We start from the raw sequence: 24,843 nt of genomic DNA, 5'->3' as shown, positions 1-24,843 counted from the left end.
TCTTGATAGCAAAGGAGTATTTCTTATATAATTCTTTTCAATTTTCTAAAAACAATTTTAACAAAAACAAGATCATAATTTTATTCATTAAATTCATTATCTTTTTCTTCAAGAGAAATAAGTTTTTTCATGAACACTGTGATTATGAATCATTTCTTTACTGTCATATTGAATTTTGTTCTTTCCATCCTTGAATATTTGTCATTCATTCCTCTAAATGACATTTAATATACCTTTGCTAAAGAAAATTGTTTTTTTTTCTAATTTCAAGGATCGTGTTTCTTAATCACACTATCAAGAACTCATTTTCTCATATTTAATTGACCAATAGACTTATTGAGTACTCTGGCCAAATTTTTAGTTCCTGCCAAGGCAGGAATACTTATGCATTCATGTCAGTGCAAATATGACATTAACACTAACAAATCAAATCAAAGAATTTAAAAGATTATATGAGATTTCAAATGTTTGTATCTTTTTCTAATTTTTCATTATTTTATAAATCACATTTTTCATCCATTCTATTAATAGGTCCATACTATTTTTGGTGGGGGAGAAAATTAATTTTCTTTAACAAAAAATACAAATATTTTCTAACAACTTCCTCTTGCATTAATGAATGTATTAATTACAACTTTATCTTTTCCACATCTGTGAAAGTTGATAAGATTTTATTTTTCCAATCATTTTATCTTCCACCTCACACATGTCTAATCAATATTAATTATCACAATGTATTAAATATTTTTATTTTTTATTTTAAATATATTTATTATTAATTTTACATTGATGTTTATTTTTTACTATTTAATATAATTCGTTTTAGTAATTTCTTATTTTAAATATATTTATTATTAATTTTACATTGATGTTTATTTTTTACTATTTAATATAACTTGTTTAGGTTCCGTGTGTGTGTGTGTGTGTGATTTTTCAATATGTTATATCTTTGTAATTTTTATTACTATTATTTTACTTTTATAAAAATAAATTAAACAATATTGTTTTTTAATAAATTATATTTTACAATAGTGTTTGTAATATTTATATTTGATAAGTGTTACAATTTATAAATTATATCATTTGTTATTATTACTATTTTTTATTTAAACAATTTATCATTTAGTTTAAATACATTTAAAACTTAAATACATATTTTAATATTAAATTAATAATTATATGTTATATCAAAAAAACATACTAAAAAAAAAACCACAAAAAAGAAATAATTCAATTCTAAAATATATATAAATTATTATTAAGTTTTTATAAACTATGTATTAAAATTAAGTAGTTATATTTTATTTCTAATTTATTACATCATATTCATTCATCAACATCAAATTTATATTTATATGTATTAAATCTATTTATTATTTGCAAATGTATATATTAAATTATATAGATATTATTTCATAATTAAAAATTACTTAATTTTATGAAAATTTTGAAAATACAAAACATTAAATAGTAAACCTTCTCTAATTGTGTAAAACTAAATAATTAGTTTTACTTATAAAATACTTTTATATTTCAATACATCTCATTTTTCTTTATAGAAATGTGAGTTTTAATATAAAAATTAAATTCTTAATTTCATTAATTAAAATATAAAATATTTTAATTTTTTATTATAACCATGATTTTATTTTGACTATTTTTTTATTAAGAAAAATTATTATATTTAATTATCTTTCTCTCTCACACACACAACTTATGTTGATATTATTCGATCTTACTATTTTATCTCTCTTCCTCTTCCTCCTCTATATTATCTATCTTTTTTTTAACTCTGCATATATGTTTATGTTGTTATTGTTATATACTATTATTTATCTCTATCTATATCTCTATCCTAGTTTTTGTTCAACGCTAATGATTAAAAATATGAGTCATCCTATCAAATCACAAGCACATTTCTAAGACGAGAACTTACCAACAAAATATGAGCCATCCTATCAAATCACAAGTGCATTTCTAAGATTAGAATTTAACAACAAAATATGAGCAATCTTATCAGATCACAAGTGCATTTCTAAAAAAAAATTAATGCATTCACAATGTTAATTTAGATTCTCACTCATCTACATCTCTACAACCATTATGCATTATTAGGCAAGACCTATGACGCATTGCGTCTCTTGTCATTAATTGGTTCTGAATTCTTTCTAAAAGAAGTTTCTTCAATCTTTTCTTTTATCGTGTTGAATTTTTCCATGGGAAATCACTCTCTCATCGTTCTCTTGATTATTATTTTGCTCCTGATATTCTGCTGTTCTTTTCCTTCATCAATGTATTTTGAAAGATGGTAAACTTATTTAGCGTCATACTCGTTATCTAAAGTATTTCTTCTTTCTAGCATTATGTAAGTAGTTCTCCGAACATACTTTAAAAAATTCACTTATCCTTTCCATGATGAAGAGATTTGTGTTCACCCTTAAGCTTAGAAGATGAACTCTCACCGCAAGAGATTGTCTGCCATGTTTGCTTTACATATTAGAATTTTCCTCGACTTCAAAATGAACTATCATAATGTGCAATTCAGGAAGCACTAAAAAGCAACTATAGACGGAGAGTTATCACAGGAGTGAATACTAAGATAAACCTCAAATAATTCTATCGCTTTTCTCAAATGCAGTAGTAGGAAGTCATTAAAAAAGCCATAATTTTGCACAGATTAACAGTGAGTTCTCTTTCTAGGAATGAAAGTGGCTCATAATAGAGATTTCATCAGATAATAGAATACTTTTATTAAAGGCATTTCATTTTTTGCGATTATGAAATACATATAGGCTAGCCAAGATTAGTGTTTATTTATGTAAATTCTGTAAGTTCTGGGAGGTCTGCCCATAAAAGGGAAACCAGGAGACAAAAATAAATATTGATGCGTACAGATAATGATTTTAATCCATTTAATCCAACTTGCCCTCTCTTCATAGCATTTTCATGAAAAGCCAATTTTGTGTTTTCTAACAAGACCAAAAAACGAATCATTTCAAATGTTTAAGACTGTTCAGCACTTTTAGCATTACTTACAAATAAGCCTTTACTGAACATGAAAGCACAATAAAATTCTTTCAAGATTCCCATTGTACGAGTGCAAATGTCAAATTTTAAAATACAACATATCTCTGCTAGCCATTTGATCCCCTATCCCCAGACTATACTTTTGCGAATAAACTGCAATCTGTTTCCATATATATTAATGCCACAACAACATCAGTATCCCATGAGGAGTGAGAATAAGAAGGGAAAGTATCAGCAACCAACAGATCAAGAAATCAGGCCATCAAGATTCTTTCTGTAGTCTCCAATGAAACATGGAATTCGAAAGTCATCAACCCTATTTTGGAAGATGACAAAACCCTCGAAAATAGAAAGGTAGCAAGAATAAGCATCTTCCACATTATACCCACCTGAATTGTCCCTTAATTCTGACAGACTACCAGTAGCTGATTGAAATACAACATAATTAAATTGCCTTGAGCTTTTATCAGAATGCTAAAGATTGGAGACTTTGAACATCTGCAACTCACAATTTGCATATATCTTGCTATCACTGCAAAGCAGTCAACTAAAAAATCCACTGTAACCCCCATACCATCAATGTGCCTCATAAGGTAGAAATAGGGGTCTCAGTTTTTCAATGGAAAGAGAAAATGCCACTTGATGCACATGCACGAGGGTTTTGTCACCATTGTAGCAGTTTGAGTCCTTGTTAATTTCTTAGAACAACCACTGATTTTCTGAATACTTTAGCCATCAATTTGAGCTGAAAGGTGGCTCTTACACTTATACATAGTTCCCCAGGGAACTGACTACAATTTATTAAATCCTTGAACTGTTCAGGAATTTAACCCTCTCCTGCCCTCTATATTCAGAATGAATTCTCAACATAGTTTTTGCTATGTTTTGAAATGAGCCGTAAAAACTACAAATCCAAACACATAGAACTTAGTGTCATGGAATGAAAATTAAAATATAACCATACAAAATGTTAAAAGCCAGTGAAATTTCATTTCATGCACAAGAACTAATAGTTCACAAAAAAACTAATTCAAAAGTAATATGGTAATCAATCAAAATTCAGATTTCAGTGCTGTACATATTACCAGGTAAACATACTACAAAGCTTTCCCAAAAACTTGGGATAAAAGCTGATGTAACATGTCAGAAAATAATTTAATGGGCTATGACATCCTCTTGAGTTCAGAATAAATTCTCAGTATGGTTTCTACTATGCTTCAAAGTAAGCAATTAAAACTACAAATCCAACATACCAAAAGTTTAGTGACGGTGGAGTTAAAATTCATTAAAAGAATCTATTAGTGTATCTAAAGGTTGCTTAAATTCTTTACATGTGAAACTCAAAATAGCCTTTTACAACTTAGTCAGAGGCGCATAAATGCAAGCACCCAAAGAGCCAAATACAATAACTTTGAAAGAAATAAATCACTGTAAAGGGTACAAGAGTTTTAAAACAGGACTAACTCACATCACTTAAGGATATATTAGCCTTCATTCTTTTACAAAATTAAACACCCAACCTTCATGCTTAATTGTTTTCAATCTTAAATTTATCTTTCAATGTTCATTGTCTGCAGGGAAAGAGAGCAGGAATCCAAGGACATTAAGACTCAAGCAGCTTGTCAAAAATCTGTTCTCTTGCTACTAAAGAAATGTAACTGAAATTAAATTCAGAAGTACTGTCACAAAGCCTACCAATGAAACCCGGGAATCTTTTAGCAAGCTTCAAACAAATGTGTTTCAAGGTTACATTAGAAGATTTTCCCTCAAAGACCTATATATGATTGTATTCTTGTTGCATTACTACTGAATTTGTAGCATTATTCGAGTAAATATTCCTTCTGGGATTTAGATGTTTATAGCTCTTGAAACAAATTCATATTCTGTCATAATTGCACTTTATAATTCTCTTTTGTAATTAAACACAATTTTTTCCCAAAAACATATCAAACTAATGAACTATAATATTTCAAGGCGAAATTACAAGTTTTATATTTTTTAAAGTGTATCATTATAGTTACTATCACTGCAGCATTACTACTGAAATTTGGCATTATATTGACAAGCATTCCTTCTGGGATTCTATGTTTATAGCTCTTAAAGTAAATCCATACTGTCACTAATTGCACTTTCTTTGGCATTAACGATTTACAGCATGAAAATGTATAACACTTCAGATTGCTCATATAATAGTAGCATTACTTTCCAAAATTTTGTAAATAATCAACCACATTTGTCATGTTATTTCTCAATTTCTTCCAAAGGAAGTGGTTCTGAATCTTTATATTTGCCAGAATTGCATACCTGAACCTTGTTCAAACATATCCATATTCATACCTGTATTTAGGCCATATCTGACATATGAGATACAATACCAAATAGTCCAGTGCCATATTCAATTTGAGGATAAGTAAAAACATGCAGAAACTGCCCACATATCTATAGTGCTGTATCAAATGCAAAGAGCTCCGATATGCAATGGATAACATGTCCCAACACATCCAGACAATGGCCTGTATTTGGGCCATTTTGACCTAGAAGCATCCAGGTCAGCACACAATCCTGCCTCATGAAAAAAGAATGAGCATTCAATTTTGGTTTGTTTTGAATAGTGTGTACTTGTGGTTGCTTATACTATTTTGTTTGCAGCTGACTGATTTGAAAGACCTTGTTGGGCCCAAACAAGGCCTATATGGTTGATATATTTCTATATTAAACTATTTCCTCTGGCCACTCCTCCCTTAAATTTGACAAAATCCAGAATCAATTTGCCACAGGATACCACGATTTGCCAAAAAAAAATTGCATATTTAGCACTACGACTCAAAACAGACTGCAAGAAGCCATAGTTTTTGACAGAACATTGGTTTCTTTAGGCAAAAAAGGGTAGAATCACTCTGACAACTGAAATCACCTGAGTATGCACAGGCACAATCCCAAACAAAGCCTGCTGAATTCCCTTATTCAAATCCACAAGTCAATTGGTTTCAATTGTGTTTCTGAAACATATTTTGTAACTGAAAATCCAGTAAACATTTAAAAACCCATTTCAATTAAAACCACCGTTCAAATAGGTTGTGTACAGCCATACAGTTTTTAAGTGTGTTCAATGGCCATTTAGTCAGAATAATTTTAAGAGAACATATGTTAGTCATTGCCAACACAGCACTGCAGGGAAGTTTTGACCCTTCCATAGCTGATGCAGTCCTTTCAAGACTGACTTCAGTTCTACCAGCCTGTTTTTTTTTTTTTTTTTTTAAATTTACTTATTAGTTTCAAACTTTTAGTTTTACCTTTTAGGTTTTGAAATAATTTATGAACAATTATTAGCATTTAATGAATTTAACTTTAGATTTTATTTCCTTTAATTTATTCAGCTTCTAACATTTTTTGATCAATTAAAATTCATTTAATTTTAGCATTTTACAAATTATTTAAACTGTTTTTCTAAATTATCAAGTTTTTCAATATTTGTGAATTTTAAATTTCATATAAACATTTATAGATAAATAGGAGTGCAGATTCATGATTCATATTATCCAATTCTAGTCACGAGTTTTTCCTGAATCCATTGATTGTCACATATAATCCTCAAGTTTTTCTTCACCAAATTTTAATATGAAACAGTGTTACAAGACTCGCCTGAACGTGACCGTGCACGAATTACACATATATCTGTAAGTGTATATAGACATATATGTATACAAAGACATGCAATATCCACTCACATACACACTGAAAACACAAATATATTATATCAGAATTGATTTTTTTAAATGTCATTTCACTGCCTTAAGATGTATAAACAATTTGAGAGTGGCCCCCCAACACGACAGTAGTCACAAATCCTGATAGTGAACTCTGCTAATAGGGTGATCTCGAGTTTGAATCCTGCCAGTATACCCTGCCTTAGACATTGACTGCCCCTGTATCAGTATCCGCTACCGTTGATGGGAGGCTTGTGCGTACTAAGTGTTGTTCAATGATCAAATAGGTCATTGCTGTTGCATAACACACTACCACCATGTAGATTATCATTTCCTCGCATGCACGCTTTGAACAATGTGTCTTGGTCAAGTAAGGAGAGGATTGCTTGTGTTGGAATGATAAGGATGTTTGGTGCACTAGGGCGATAGGGTGATTTGGAGGGATAAGATGGTGCCCATAATCATCGAGAGATAAGTAGATTAGTTAGGGAGTTATAAACAGAATAGGTAGGGAGTTAATACCTTGGCTGTGGCAAAAACATCACTACAAGAATGGGGGGTGCCCCAATGTGACCTAATTGATTCAAAGCTCTAGTCAAAAGCAATTATCAATCCACAAAAAAGGATGAATAAACAATTGAATTTATGTATCATTTCATGAATGTAATATCTCAATATTTGTATTTATTGACTATGATCATTCATGTTTATTTATATCCAAGGTTGCATGGGTACTCGTACCCACACCCCTAGTACTCATACCCAAGTACCAAGTACTTAGTTGAAATATCCCAAACAATGATATTTACTCGATTTCCTTTTTAACATTATATTCAGGACTGAAACATTTCAGATGGATTACGAACACAATCAAAACCAGTACAAATCCCCACAGATATTTGACTAGCTTCTTGAATATAACATTCAAACTCAAATAAAGGCAATTGTAATACGTTACAACAATAAAATCAGAAGATTCTCTACAAGATAATAACCCGTTTTTCCAAAATAACATTCAAGATTCGAGCATATAACAATGTGTTACAAACCAATAAGATAAAAATCAGTAAACTCTTATAACTCCTTAAAATATGTTATTGCATTGTACAACAGCAATACAATAACCAGCACTAACAAATCCAATCTTAAATACATATTAACAGTCAGATTGGAATACTAGAATAAGAACCTATAAGCACATATGAAACACCTGAATTGATGTCTCCCTAAACAATGGGTTTGCATCCACTATCTACTTGCACGAGGGGCTACGCCCTCATACTAGCTGAAAGTTGAAGCTTTCCAAATACTCTCAAAAGAGAGAACTGAAATCTGAAATAATAAAACAAGCATATCAAATAGAACTGAACTGAGTGAGTCTCTTCTCCTTTTACCCCCGTAGCTGTAACTCTTCGACTTCCTTCCTGGCTTTTCGTCTTATCTCCACATGCCCCTTTTAGCCCACTTTATAACATTAAATTGACCTTTTATATTTTGAGTCCACGCTCTCCAAGTCATTTTTAATATCATATATAATATGCCCTTAACCTTTCTAATGTCCCAGAAAAGGGAACATTACAAATCTCCACAACTTGAAATTGCTTGTCCTCAAACAATCGGTACCAAGATCCCATACGAATCTGCAAGCAGCCCTAAAGCCCAACTGAAAACAATTCCGACCACACTGCAAAGCAAGTTGTCACTCTGCAATCCATCCGTCAACCGAATCCCTGGATCCCAATAACTCTATGAAATAATGCTACACCTATAAACTGTACAACTCTGATCATCACTATATCCATCCTCAAACTGAATAGAACTACAACAAGCTCCTCAACAAGCCATAGATACATCTGATCAACACCAGGATCCCAAACCTTGTTGTCATAACCAGCCGATATGATAACATAGAAATGTATCAATGAACTATGCATAACCCAATAGATGGTGACAACCCAACCTAAATAGATGATGTAATAAACAAGCCACTCAAAAACTGAATGTAAAAACCCTAGGCGCAACAAATACCATACATAGGTACTATATGATTAAGAATGAAGCTAAAAGAGCATTCCCTATGATCAACACATAACTCTCCTCAATACTACACCAAAAACTATCCAAAGGCTGATGTATATAATCCAACCAACTCCTGTATGGTGCAAAATCAAGAACCATATTTGGACTAATCTAATGATGCACAACCGTAGTCAAATCACCACTTCCATCCTGTGACCAAGTTTTGTTATTAAGAATTGTAGCTAGATTTGAATCTCTGAAGTCAAGATCATCCTCTTCCTGGAATTCAAGAGGAATTCTCTTTACCTTAAAAAGTAGGTTATCGGAAATTCAAACAGCATCTACCTCAAACAAAGGGTTGTCTATAAGTTGTATGTGATCTAAAGTTTTGGAACTTGATCGCTTGGGGCAACTATCCAAAGCATGCGTCTGCTGAATTCTATCAAGTTCATCAATTACCTCTAGGAAAAATTCCTGCCTCTCTTTATCCTTTTGTTCCTGAGAGTGATTCGTGATCCTAATCTGATTTTCTACTTCCTGAAGGGAAATCCAAGCATCATTTAATGTTTTCTGAGTTTCCTTAAGCTCTCTATTGAGCTCCTTAATCTCATTCATTTCTTTATTCAGCTGATCAACATGTGTTTCAGCAACCTTAAGAATGTTATCCCTGTCGGAAAACAAATACAACTATTATGATTTCATAGTTTCAAGAGCTGTTTTGATCACTTGCAAATCAAAAACAAGCCATTCTTCCTCGACCCCCTTTTGAACCTTCCTGTAGAGATCCTCAACCATCTTGTGAGAGTTGTCATAACAAAGATGCCACAATCATGTCTTCACTAACCTTCAGCTGGTTCTTTAATGTATGCACTTTATTATCGGCATATTGGAACAATTCATCATCTTGCAACGTCTTCTTAGATTGTTCCACCAAATTCATGTCATGGACATCAAAAATGTATGGTCGTCACACCCCTCAAAATTATAGACCTTCTTTCTCGTGTTCTCTTGATTTGTATGCAAAAACCCGAATGTTAGCATGTTATCATTTGTAAATGAAGGCTCGTCAAACCAAGGCCCCAATCTACTCATACTTCATGTGTAATTGTTCTCTTCAACCTACTTATCAAAGCTAACCTCCAAATTCCCAACGTAGAAACTTGTACCCTGTGTAACTATTCCTATGTGATCACGAGAAGGCTGTAAATCACTGGTAGTTGGCTGCTCTTCTAATTTAAACCCTTTTAAAAGCTGATTTTGATCTGTTGGAAACTCTTCATACAAATTTTTGCATTAGTCTTTTCCAAGGAGATCCTGTACTAATTCAAATTACTTTCCTTTTGTCTTATCCATCTTATTTTGCTGCTCTAGATGAAGCTCCAACTAATCAGTGAATAGTAAATCATTTTGAATTTGGGTAGGAAGTTCTTTATACTCTCCATAAATGTCAAGTAGTTCTTCTCTTATATCGGATTCGGAATTCTGGGCTAACTGCTCTTATGGCTGCATAGTACTCTTCATGATTTCATCCAAGTCTTCTCCTAATGCTGAATGTTGTTATCCTGTTACTATAAGTCTAACGCAGCTAAATTCTGCCCCAGAATTGCTTTTTCAAATAGTCAAACTATCTTGATTGCCATATTTGTATTGAAATCTCTTTCGATATTATGGTCACTTTGTTAGTGTCCAGATGTTTAAAAATACTGATTATTTAGTCAACCACGATCCTCTAATCTTCATTATGCTCAATATACCTCTAGACTTTATTTGGCTTTCGTTTGTAAGGGTTTCTATTCACAACCCTCCAACATTGGGTGTTATTGGCTGATTTAATTTTTTTGGATGCTAAATACCCTACTTTTGGTCTTCTTTGTCTAACCCTTAAACTATTGTCTACTTGGTATTGGGTTACTTTCGTTTTGGATATGAACAAAAAAGTTAGTTTTGGTGTAGTGACGGTCCCTTCTTACTCAATTATGAAGTATATAATCTCACTGCTTGCGTTCACGCACAACCTTGGTATGTGATGACCTGTTGTGAGTGGCCCGATTTTCCAAATACGTCCAAACTGTATTCTTTTGAACACACGTTATCTCTCCTTACTTGGCAATGGAAAGTTCGCCTATCTTGCCTGTCATTAACCTCTTGCGATTCCAACTTGTCTGCCTTAGAAGCTAATGTGGACAACTAACTGTCCCTATTTACATGCGTTATTAAAATCACTATTTTTAATCCTTTCGTGCTGGAGGGAGAATTTTTTTTTTGGTTATATACCATCAACACCAATCACTACTATCAGTTACATCCCCGCTCAGACAAGTTACAAAACTTATGCCAAAGAGGTTCACATACTTATTACCACCTCTTGTTGCAACAAATCATCAAGCGCTTCCACTGGTGACAATTACCACTTTAAATTTTGTTGATTATAAAGAGATGAGACGTGCGATACCAAAAACGAGACCCGACTTCACCTTCCACTTATAGTTTGGGTTCTTCTTGTCTTGACACCCAGCTAACTGCCATCAGACCAACACTCAATTCAAAAATCTAAATGTGGTTGTAGGAACTGATAAGACGCCCATAATCTTCATTACCCAGTACAAGTTACAACAGCCAAGCAATGCTTCCCACTAGGATCTACACAAGCTCTATGTACAATTTAATCCATCGTTTGGTCAACAAAGAGATTACTGAAGTATTCCCAAAATGATTGATCCCTTTCGGCTATGATTATGGCGCTCTTAAAAAAATTTGTGGCAGGGTAATACTTCTCTTTCCATACAAGAAATTAGCCCATTCGCCACCAAAAATAATTGGAATAATTTGTTTAGGGATTTGATGTTTCATGCTTCCCAACTTTGGTTAATGCATATAGAACCCATTCATAGACTTGAATCTCGACAAGCATTAATTGATGTTACTTTCACAATATTATTCCTTGTTGTAACTGTCAAACAATACTCCTGACAAAATATATCGAAATGAATGCATAAAGCCCTTCATGCGCTCAATAATTTGACTTCAACGATGCTCAAGATAAATAATTGTGTGCTAATTGCAACGGCAATGACCCGCGGATTTCCAAAGTATAGCAATATGAGTGGTCCTCAACTGTACCCAATACAACACTGCAATTTTTATTCACAAAACACAAATTTGTCTATAGTCGCAAGCTCTGGTTGCAATAATTTGTAACACTTCAATAAACAACCCATATAATATAATTTTCCACGACAAAATTTGAGAGTTCAAATAAATTATTAAAGCTCCGAATGTAGTCCAACATTGAAATGTTTAGTTCTTATTTCCCACAAACCATAGAGATATGCAGAGTGCGACATAAAATATTAATAGTCTTTAAAATATCGGCCCAATGCATCTTTGTGGCAAATAGTATCAAACATTTGACTACAAGAAATTGAACAAGCCCACAATATCTTCAATCATCTGAATAAATTGAAATGTACCTCCCGACAAATGGAATTCTTGTTTTGTAATGAATCAGCATGCAACTACAATCTTGATGATTAAATTAATTTCCTTCCAAATAATGTCCCCCAACTATAATCTTGGCTCTTAAAATTCATTGTCCAGATTGAATATTTCATTAATTCCAAGTCACCGCGGCAACAATAGTACTCAAGCAAATTAAATAAAATCTCTACACCTGTTATTGATTCTTCCCTCCGCACAACAAATACGAATTAACTTCCCAACCTTTAAAAAAAACCCTTTTTTTACTAATTATAAACTCCCAAGACAACTCCAACAAAATCTTCCTTGACCATGGCTTCTACTCACAAATTGTGCCCCAAAATGTACTCAAGGCTTAAACATTGCTCCATTTTGCTAGAATATTAAGAGTTTCTAACAGACTTTCAGACTATACAAAATTTCTCCAATCGGAATAATGCTTGCAAGGGCAAAGACTTCAAAGCTGAAAAACAAGTTTTGCTCATGAAAACCAAATAAGGCTAAGAGAACTATAAAACCTTTGTGTTGTTACTTTGAAACTCACTGGCAACCAAACTTGTTCTGATAAGCCTTTCTGAAAATCTAACTCTGTTAAAACTTTGGTATGCAAATCTGACCCTTTAGGATGGCAGCATACACGGCTCTGTTATAGTTTCATATGCTGGCAAGAAGACCAACTCTGATACCATTGAAATATCCCAAACTGTGATATTTACTCGATTTCTTTTTTAACAGTATATTCAATAGTGAACATTTCAGATGGATTACGAACACGATCGAAACCAGTAGAAATCCCCACATATTTTTTACTAGCTTCTTCTTGAATATAACATTTGAACTCAAATATAGGCAATTGTAATACGAATACAACAATAAAACCAGAAAATTCTCTACAAGATAATAACCCGTTATTTCCAAAATAACATTCAAGATTCGAGCATATAACGATGTGTTACAAACCAGTAAGATATAAACCAACAAACTCTTATAACTCCTTAAAATATGTTATTGCATTATACGACAGCACTAACAAATTCAATTTTAAATACAAATTAACAATCAAATTGGAATACTAGAATAAGAACCTGTAAGCACATATGAAACACCTGAACTGATGTCTCCCCGACCATGGGTTTGCGTCCACTATCTGCCGACACGAGGGGCTACGTCCTCATACTAGCTGAAAGCTGAAGCTTTCCAAATACTCTTGCAAGAGAACCAAAATTTGAAATAATAAAACGAGCATATCAAATGAAAGAATCTCTTCTTTTTTTATCCCCACAGTTGTGACTCTTTGACTTCCTTCCTGGCTTTTCGTCTCGTCTCCACATGCCCCTTTTAGCCCACTTTATAACATTAAATTGACCTTTCATATTTTGAGTCCACACTCTCCAATTCAATTTTAATATCATATATAATACGCCCTTAAACATTTCTAATGTCCTAGATAAGGGGACATTACATCAGTGGGGAGCATCATAGCTAAGGACCTTGATTAAGATTTCTGAAAAAGAAAATCGTTACTTTTGTTTGCATATCAGCTTGTTGTTTATCAAGCTTAATTCAATACCTAATCAATTTGAAATTTTGATACAATATTTCTTAACGATAAACTTTATCACTATTCTTGTTTTGAAAAAACATCGTCATGACTCATAATTTCAGATTTTTTATAAATATAAAAGTATAATTAAAATAAAGTTTGACATAACCAAGTACCCCCGTCCCCTGTTATGAAAAATAGTTGTACCCATATCTGTACCGATGCCCTAAGCACCCCAAGCGCCCCCATCCCCATGTAACCTTGTTTATAGCTGATATCTTATACATTTCCAAGCAACATTGATATATACATATCATTTTTACACTAGAAAAAAGAAGTGTAACACAAGGACGCGTCCCGGCACCTACAATCTCGCATTACTGAGATGTGGACGTCCCTAGGAAGCGAACGAGGACCAAGCATCCCCACACCACCACCATAGCAATACAGGGATGCCCAAATATCCTATCCATTTCCAAGCAACATTATATACATATCATTTTTACACTAGAAAAAAGAAATGTAGGACAAGGAAGCATCCCGACCCCTGAACCACTGGATTCTCAAGACAGGGATGTCCTCAAGACAAGAGGATAACAAGGTGTCACCGAACCACCACCTTTTTGTGGCAAAAATGACTGATGGCAAGACATTTTGCGAAATGATGTGGGGACACCCAAGCATCCCTCAATTAGTATGGAGCCATTTGTGTGGATTTGCAACAGAAAAATTAAAATGTTGCATTTCAAGGGAGTTCACACACGTTAATTTCAAGCGAAAAATGCTTCATAAATGAAGAATCCAAAGGCCGCGCAAGAAGAAATATGTGTTTGGTGGCATGGGCTCCCCCTGACATTAATAAAATGAAGAATCCAAAGGCCACACAAGAGGAAATATGTACTTGGTAGCATGGGGTCCTACCCCCAAAGAAGCCCCACTCTCAAATTTAATAACAATGGAAGAAATTGATGGGGAAATCGCATCAAATCAAGTTGATACTGAGTTCTGGTGATGAGGAGTTTGTCTTGAGGAATGATTAATGGCATTCCTTAACGCTATATTTTGACATTTTAAACTTGTTTTGATATCATTTTACCATTGTAATCATCATTAAGATATTTCTAATATAATAGAAATTGTCATTTGATAATTTCACGTGTTGAATTGAGAATTTATTTATTATTCTAATATTCTATTGATTATCAATGTTTGTTGTTCAATTTTCAAGTATTTAGTAGTTGCAAGTTTGTTATTTTACTTCTTATTTATGCATAGACAGCACCTCCCAGCGTTTACTATTTAGTATGTAGCTTGCTTTCATGTCTTTTGCTGCACCAGTCCAAACGGTGCAAGAGCAAGTGCAAGTTATTGGAAGGAAACCGGGGATTAGCCATGATCCCACTTCGAAAAATGGCATATTAGGACTGGTATTAGGGACTGCTCTTTCAACATATGTTACACAGGGACACATCACCTATTTATGGCCCTCTAAGAAATGTCCTAGGAATGTGTTCCCTGATATCCCTTCATCCCTATCCCCGAAAAGTTGTGGAGGATATTAAGAACCAACACAAGTCAATGTTTTTCTTAAGATAGAAAAGTTACAAATCTAAGTTGAATCTAGGTTTCATGCATGCATCGAAATGTTGGGGTTGCACGCTTGTTTTTGTCAAAGATTGTAGCTGCTATAGAAATCTTTATCTCTGAGCGTTAATATGAGCATTAGTACTGTTATAGTCACCTTCAGCTGAAAAGGACATTTATGATAAATTGTAATATTAAATACTAAGACATGTGTCATACAACATGCATTGGGGCATGGAAATATGAAGAGCTGAATTTAAAATAAAGAGACATTTTGGGAAATGGAAGGGACCTTTGGTTGTAATGTGAAGAGTCCTATTTGTTATATATATTGCATCGAGCGATAAGCATTGTACACTTACATTTTATGATCAATAGAGTGATATTTATTGATTGTGGTTGGGTGTTTTCTCTTCATCTTGAAAGGTTTTCTTAGAATAATTTTAAGTGTCTCTTGCATCTATTTTGCTCTCCCTTATTGCTGTTTATCTTTATTTTCTGGGCTCAAAATCTAACATGGTATCAAAGCCTATAGTTGATAACAGCACATGAAAGTATGTTGAGTTTTCAGCTTTACAAGAATTTATATTTGTGATTATGATTTGGGTGAATTTTCTTCTTTGGATTTGATTGGGAGTTGTTTCTTCTATTTAGCGTATTTAATCTCTGGTTTGATTTGACGAGAGTTAATTGATCTCTTCTAGACAGTCTTCTCTTTCGGTATATTGCACATGAGCTTTAGTCATTTGTAATTAATTGATCTCTTTAAGATTCTCTAAAACTGTGCTTAGATACTGTGCTTAGATATCGATCTATTCTCATCCTAGTTACCGGGTTCGTCCAAACAGCCTCGGATCCAAATTCGGGTCCGATTCGGATCCGAATCCGCATATGGATCCATGAGGATCCGAGTAGGATCCATAATCCTACATGTGGATCCGTCAAGATCCGCGACGATTCGAATCTGTGAAGATCCGTAATCCTACCTGTGGAACCGTCAAGATCTGCGACCCGCAGATCCTAACAAATCCACAAGCAAGATTACAGATCCTACCAGGATCCTCGAGAATCCACGCGCGAATCCGAAACAAAAATTAAAAAATGAAGTTGGGCCCACTTTTTTGCTTCTTTATTTGAGCCCTGCCACGGATTCGCGCGGATGGATCCTGCGTGAATCCGCGGCAAGGCCAAAATAAAGAACCAAAAAAAACAAATACACCAACACCATCATCCGATCAAACAAACACAAGAACACATCATTTTTTGCCTATGCCAACTACAAATGATGAAGATGAAGACCCATATCCACTCACCCACAAAAGAGGCCCACTAGATAGAGCATTCCAAAATGAAAAGAGAGATTGCTGATCACAAAATTGGACGTCGTTTAATTGCAAATGGTGTTTCATTTAATTTTGTGAGATCACCTTATTTTAGGGAGATGGTGGAAGCAATAAATTATGCACCCCATGGTTACAAACCGCCTAGTTATGAGAAGTTGTGCACTACCATATTACATGATGAGAGGAAATATGTAGAGGCTCAACTTCAACCAATAAGAGATTTTTGGGTTCAATCGGGTGTGTCTATTATTTCGGATGGGTGAAAAGATTGTAGAAACCATCCACTGATCAATGTTATTGCTTTATGCCCTAACGGGGCAATGTTCTTGAAGGCAATTGATTGTGAAGGGCAAGTGAAAGATGCAGAATTTATTTCACACATTCTCATTGATGCCATAGAATCAGTGGGTCCTGATAATGTTGTCCAAGTGGTCACAGACAATGCAAAAGTTTGCAGGGCTGCAAGGATAATTGTAGTCTAGATATGATCATATCTTTTGGACACCATGCACCGTCCACTCTCTCAATTTAGTGATGAAAGCAATTGGCAGCGAAATAGATTGGGTGAAAAGGATATATGAGGAAGTTGAAGAGATTCAAATGTTTGTGACAAATCACCACATGTCACATGCAATTTTTAGGAGTTTCTCGGACTTGAGAGTTATTGAAGGTAAATTTGTATATTTAATATATCATTGAATATTATTGGATTCCATAATTACTAATTTTTGTTGTTATTTACATTAACATGTTTTAATTTTTAAATGTACTACTAATTTGAGTTTAACATGTTCTTAGGTTGCTGAAACCCGCTTTGCCTCTGACACAATCGTCTTGAGACGACTTGTGAAGGTAAAAGAAGCATTGAAACATATGATCATTAGCCCCCAATGGGGCATTTGGAAGAATTCCAATACAACAAGGGCCATAAATATGAGAAGAATGATACTAGATGAGGATTGGTGGGGTCTTGTGAGTTATGTGTTGGAAATCACCGATCCAATTATGGCAATGCTTCGCTTCGCAGACAGTGATGAGCCATGCCTTCGGGATATTTATGATTCCATGGATAGTATGCTGGAAAAAATTAAAATGGTAAGTTTTACGCCCGTTACAACAATTTTTTATTTGAGAGATATCTAGATTCTAAAGTTTAAATTGAAATATTCACTAATTATAATTATTATTCATATTTCATATCCTAAGTCATACAGAGGAGGGAGAATGATCCTAAGGACACCCTTTACAAGAAGGTAGAAAAAATTGTTCATCATCGATGGAACAAGATGACCACACCTTTGCACCTCCTTGCATATGCTCTATCCCCGAGCTACTGTAGTTCTTATCAAATGCTTGTGCTTATTTTATCCAATGTTTGTGCTATTGATATTTGATAGTGTTCAATTGTCTTTTGTTATCCCCAGGTACTATAGTGCAGAGGTACTTCGCCTTCCAAGGAGAGTGCCACCATTTAGAGATGCAAAGGTTGCAGATGGGTATAAGAGGGCACTAGCTAAGATATTCCAAGATCCAAAGATTGGGGCAATTGTGAGGAGTGAATTTGTTGCCTTCAACTCAAGTGAGGATTTCCACCCTATTGCAATAACAGACCGAAGCAAGATGGGTGTCATCAAATTGTGGTACCTTCATTGGCAAGCCTTCACGTACCTCCAACCTCTTGCTATTAAGGTCCTATCCCAAGTAAGTTTGTAAAATTAAGCTTAAGGTTAACACTCTCAATTCCTTGAATTTATTATTTTATTTATTTATCTTGATTGTTGTATTGATAATTTTTAATTTCTCTTTAGGTGGCCAGCTCTTCTGCAGCTGAGCGGAATTGGAGTACTTACTCCTTTATCCACTGAGTCAAATGCAATCGGTTGGCTCCAAAAAAATTAGAAGACCTTGTGTTCATTCACAACAATTTGCGATTGTTGTCACGAGAGAATCCTAAGTACAAGAAGGGGCCCGAAAAGTTTTGGAATGTAGCACCCGAGACTCCTGATTTAGATATGACCATCCAGGATCTTGCTAGATCCAATTTGATTGATGTGGATGAGGAGGAGGAGGATTATGAGTTAACAATCCCCTCTACTAGTACTACTGGTGGTTTGGGTTCCTCTACTAATACAGATGCATCACTTGCAGCTCATCAATACCCCTCTGATGCAGATTTTCTTGAAAATCCATTTGATGATTAAATCAAAAACTTTAGTCTTGAATCTTGACTATTTTATGAGTAAATCATGTTTCAAACTTTAAGTTTAATGATCTATATTTTGAATGTTACAAACTTTCACTTTCAGTAATTCAATGTGAATGTGTTGATTTTCTTTATAATCATGAAAATAGATTAATTATCAATGTCATTGATCAAGTATACTAGATTCATAGATGCATACTATGAAATGATTTAGTTTTAGAATTACGTATATTTCTCTTATTTTTTAGTATATATATATGCACGAATCCTCCACGAATCATAATTGGGAAAAAAAAAATCCCAAATCCACGAATCCGATTCACGTGCCTGAATCAGATTCGTGTCACAAATCGGCAACTAAGATTCTCATTTTTATCTCTTCTATTAATGACTCTTCATTTCTTGTTCCTCCATTATGTATATTCAAGAGTTGCTTTTATCCTTGTCCTAATCTCTTTGCGTCTATGCATCTATATGTGCTTTGTTTTTATAACTTAGTGGGCTGATTTGAAGCTTTTTTTGTTGGAAGGTTATTTGTCTTATTTTGTGGCTTCATTGCCTTCTATGACTCCCCCCGCAAAATTGTGTTAGTAAGTTTAACCGTTGTTTTGAAATCTGTCTCATTTGATTGGCTTTGTGTCTTCCCATTCATGTTTTTTTGAGCTCATCGGGTTTCTTCTTTTTTTATCTTTGTTTTGTGCATTAGTAGTCAAGGCATACATAGGTTTACTGTTTGTTCTCTTTCTATGCCTTTGGCTATCAATTTCTTTGCTATCAAATCAACATTTTTAGCATTCCATGTAACGAAAAAAGAAATTATGCAATGAAAGGTCCTTCGTGTCTTCTTGCTTTAGAAAAAATTCAAATATGTCTGCAAAATTTAACCTAGCATTTCAAATGCACGTCATGTTCTCTTGACTCAGGCAAGGAGTCAGGTGTAACAAGATGTTGATATCTTTTCCCGCAAGACATTTCTTTTCTAGGCATTTATATCGAGCATCAGGAGTTGCTTTCTTTCACAAGTGTGGCTTAAAATCATGGGGCGTCTAGATTCCATGACTTGTTGAGTTGTGCATACGTGGATCCCTATGATGGTGTTGTGAGACCAACAACTCAGTTATGGCGTATGAGAATCAAAATTTAACCTAGCATTTCAAATGCAAAATATGTCTTGACTCAGGCAAGGAATCAAGTGTAATGAGACATTGATATCTTTTACCCGAAGACATTTCTTTACTGGGCATTTATGTCAAGCATCAGAAGCATGAGTTGCTTTCTTTCACAAGCGCGGTAGAAAATTATGGGCCATCTGGATTCCATGATTTGTCAAGCTGTGCATATGTGGATCACTGTGATGGTGTTGTGAGACCGACAACTCAATTATGGTGCATGAGGATCAAGCCTTCAAACATTGCTTCGAGCAGGCCTGCTATTTACTTAGAAAAGAACATGGTTCATATTATGCAAACAAAGAAATCATGATCATGTTTTGTCTACGATTTCATTTGTATTTTCTGTGAAGTCTGTTAACTCCATCATGGTTGAAAAGAGAGCATTATTGAAACCATCGATATACTGATTTCATTTCTATTTACTATTTATGCTCAGGGAGCGTTATTGAAACCATCGACTGTATATTTCCTTATTGAACAGCGCTATTATTTTATTGTTCTTTACTCGACGTTAGTTAAAGAGTGATGCTTCATCATTGATGAATGGTATTATCAGTCAAGGAAGCGTCTTCATTATTTATTTATTTTATTCATGATTAAATGGCACAGCTATTGTCATTTCTCTTCTGATTTAATTCATTATCAGTCTGTGCAATGTCAAGAACATCAATTATTAATTTGTGAGAAGATTTTTGTCTTGAATCCATGATGAATTACAGTTTGCAGCTCAGTTGAAAGTCTGCAATTTTACATAAGGAAGATCTGTTCTTTTCCTTCATCCTGAGCAGTGTGCTTGAACTAATGAATTGTGGATTCAAAGAGTATCCATCATAGTTTAAAATACCTGCGAAATATTGCAGAACTCGCAATATATCGCACATGAAAGTGGAAGACGATATTAATGCAACATATATCGCCAACATTTTTTTCAAAGAGGGGAAAACGCTTTTGACCTGGAACTATGAACCAATGAAGCCACAAACGCAATTAGATTTGAACCTTGATGGCAAGAATAACAACTTAACCATCACAACATGCCATTATTGGCTATATCACCAACGTTAAATTGCAAAAATTGCGTCATGTTTTTGGCTTTTTATCGCAGGTATATTGTGAGTTGAACAGGACAAAATCGTGACCTGTGATTTTGGGCTGACCTGTCAGCACTGTCAGCTCAAACGGCAAACATATTTCCAAACGCGATTATGTTATCAGTATAAGGTTGTCGTTATTAGGAATTTCAAACACAAACACAATTATGTTGTCGGTATTAGGTTGTCGTTATTAGGAATTCCAAACGCAAATGCAAAAGATTCTCATAACCAAACGCAAATAATGCCGCACAAGGAAAAACACAGCAGAAGGAAAAACTGTAATCCACTCTAGTTTAGTCGTTTCTATCAAATTTGTTTGTATTTCACTCTAGTTTAGCAGGTCTACAGAATCAACTTTGCAGCCGCAGGTGCCAGATATTTTTATGTATTTTTTGTATTTATTTAATTTTAATATGTATCAATAATATTTTTTGTAAATATATATATATGTGTGTGTGTGTGTGTGTGTGTGTGTGTGTGTGTGTGTGTGTGTGTGTATATCGAATGTTAATAGATATACTTTATAAATGTGTTTTTATATATATAAAAAAATTTAGAAATATGTAGCAAAATAGTAAAATTGTAAGAATTTGTATATTTTCAAATATATATATATATATATACTAAATGCTAAATTATAATCACATACAATATAAAATATAAATTTCAAATTAATATTTAGAAATATGTAGAAAAATGGTAAAATTGTAAGAATTTGTATATTTTCGAATGTTCAACAAAAGTGCTGAATGTTTAAACTATGGTATCCATAACAAGAGGATTGCTGACAACAATGAAGAAAATCACATGAACTACAAGGAGACAAGTTTTATGATAATATCTCTTGAATATTGAGTATAAATATTGTTTGTCTTGGCATTGATATTTGTAACTTTCATGATTGCAAGACATTATATGCAAGTGACAGGGAGGTTGCATGTCATGAGTGAAAAATAATTGGAATAAGTTTTGATCAGAGGGAGTTGTTCTTGACTGAGAGGGAATTCTCATAAAAACCCTCCTTTTCCTTTATACATCCTTTGAAATACTTTAATATTGTAGAATTTTGAGACCCTTGATGGAAACGAGTCCTAGCTGTGATTAGATTTTATCATGCTTCTAATATTTGTGGTTTTGAGACTTGTGTTGGAAAAGAGTTTCAGCTAAAGTTATAAGGTTAATCTCACAACTCTTTCACTTATGAGAGATTCATAGTGAACATCATGTAGAGAGAGTCCATAATGTCATCGCATTGAGAGATTCAACGAAAGAAGTCGGAAACCATGTTGAGAGAGTCCGTCACTATTTCACGTTGAGAAAATCAGTGATAAAGTTCTAGTTGTAAACCTTATTAACTTGTCATGTTGGGAGATTCCATGATAGCATCATGTTGAGTGAGTCCATGATGAATGCTGAATTTGATTTTTGCTGGTTTGTCATGTTAAGAGATTCCATGATTATTACTTATGAATTAAATATTTCCATCTATCATGTTGAGTGATTCCATGATTATGCATAATTGTTATAGTTATATCATGTTGAGTAAATTATTCTTGTAGTGTCATGTTGAGAGATTCCATGACAACATCACATTGAAAGAGTTTCTGATGAAAGTTGGTTGTCTTTCTTGCAAGGTTTTCATGTTGAGTGATTCCATGAATCTTATAGGATCTATGTGATTGCAGCCTTGCATGACTGTTCAGCTAAATATCTCTCGCTAAGAGGGAGTGTTGGAGATTGTAGCTGCAATAAATATCTTTATCTCTGGGCATTAATAACATTATAGTCACCTTCAGCTGAAAATGACATTTATGATAAATTGTAATATTAAATATTAAGACGTGTCATACAACATGCGTTCAGGAATGGAAATATGAAGAGTTCTATTTAAAATAAAGTCATATTTTGAAAAACGGAAGAGACCTTCGGTTGTAACATGAAGAGTCATGTTTGTATATATATTGCATCAAGCCATAAGCATTGTACACTTGAAAATTTTATTATCAATAAAGTGATAGTTTTTGGTTGTGTAGCTGGGTTTTTTACCCTTCATCTTGAAGGGTTTTCATAGGATAATTCCGAGTGTCTCTTGCATCTATTTTTCTCTCCCTTATTGTTGTTTATCTTTATTTGCTGGGCTCAAAATCTAACAGTTTTGTGTCTCAGATGAGATTTTCTGATTTCAGTTAAATTAAAACATTACAAAACATTGAATATATTAAGTATTCTGAAAAATTCACACACTATTCTGCTGTCCCCTATTAAATATTCTGAAAAATTCACACACAGAGAGGGGGTACAGAGATTTTTGGACAGATCTTTGAGTCTAGAGCAGTGATTGGCTCAAATGAGAAGGATGTAATTAGATGGTGTGGGTCAAAAAGTGGGAACTATTCGGTTTAGATTGGTTACTTATCGCTGGATGGAGGTCACAGAAATGTGGAATGGGAAGGGCGGTTGTGTTGGAATAGTGTGTGCCCTTCCTAAAGCAGGCGCATTTACGTGGCTTGCAGGAAATAGGAGGATTTTAACAGGAGAACGAATACTGAAACAAGATTTCATGGTCCTTTTCAGTGTGTCCTGTGTGAAAAGGAGGAAGAAACGACAGATCATTTACTTATTAAATACGAATTTGCAAGAATGGCATGGAATTTTGTGATGCAAAAGTTTAACTGGCAGACCCCCATTACTGGAGAACATGGTAAATTGGTTGGAAGCATGCCCAGTAAGTTCTTGTACGACATTTGCAGCAGTTTGAAGGATTACTCCATCTACGACGATGTGGGAGTTGTGGAAGGAGAGGAACCGCAAGATCATCCAAGAGAAGGCAGAAAGGGAACAAAGATTTTTACAAAGGTTGGAGAAGGCAATCTCAGAAGTTGCGTCGAATGCAGCCTCAAAGATGGATCCATAGAGGACCCCCCTTTCTCCCTACAAGAGGTGTTGGTGCAAAGAAGTTTTCCCTTCATTAAATTCAGACCCATTAATGGGCCTTTGATTAATCCAGACCGATTAATGGGTATTTGATTAATCCTTCCGTCAATCAAAGAGATTGTGTTTGGTGTCCACCTTAAAAAGGGGTAGTGAAGATTAACTTTGATGGTGCCTCAAGGGGCAATCTTGGAACTTTGGGGTGTGGTTTTGTGGCAAGGGATGAGAAAGGGAACGTGTTCGCACTTGGTGCATAAAGAAATTGATTGATGGAACTAATAATGCTGCAGAATGCCAGGCAGTGGTAGAGGCAGTTCTTATGGGGATCAAATTGGGATGCAAAAGGATTCATTTAAAAGGAGATTCTCAGATTGTGGTCAATGTTATAATTAAAGGTCATCTGGAGATGTGGCAATTAGACAAATCTATCAAACAAGTTGGGTCACTGCTTTCAAAGATAGAGGATTTTCGAATGACCCACACTTTCAGAGAAGCTAGTGGTATAGCACATTAGTTGGCAAATGTTGGTGCCTCAGGGTCTTTGGAAGGAAAGTTTGAAATTTTTGAAGATTTTTGCTCAATTAGCTTCGAGAACGATGAAAGGTGAGTAGTGTTAAATGTTTTAAACCCATCATACCCCTTCTAAAGTTAGTTGAGCATTCCAAATGATGATGGCAGAGTACGAGTCAGAGTTTATGGCCTTGTTTTGAGACTGAAGAGGCAGCTGGGCATGTGTATGAATC

General features: G+C 34.2%; 1 protein-coding gene across 1 annotated transcript in view; it reads right to left on the bottom strand.

Moving 5' to 3' along the window:
* Positions 1–2,993: 2,993 nt before the first annotated feature.
* LOC149556943 (P-loop containing nucleoside triphosphate hydrolases superfamily protein) overlaps positions 2,994–24,843 on the bottom strand; it is a 45,766-nt gene continuing 23,916 nt past the window's right edge. Inside the window, exon 8 of the mRNA XM_089831582.1 lies at positions 2,994–3,931. The gene's annotated coding sequence lies outside the window, so the exon portion shown is untranslated. The remainder of the gene's footprint in view (positions 3,932–24,843) is intronic.

This window comes from Cupressus sempervirens, chromosome 5 (genome assembly GCF_028749045.1).
Source record: "Cupressus sempervirens isolate cs-2001-9-10 chromosome 5, ASM2874904v1, whole genome shotgun sequence".
Classification (NCBI taxonomy): domain Eukaryota; kingdom Viridiplantae; phylum Streptophyta; class Pinopsida; order Cupressales; family Cupressaceae; genus Cupressus; species Cupressus sempervirens.
The sequence above is the reverse complement of the archived record's forward strand: the minus strand, read 5'-3'. Positions and strand labels throughout refer to the sequence as shown.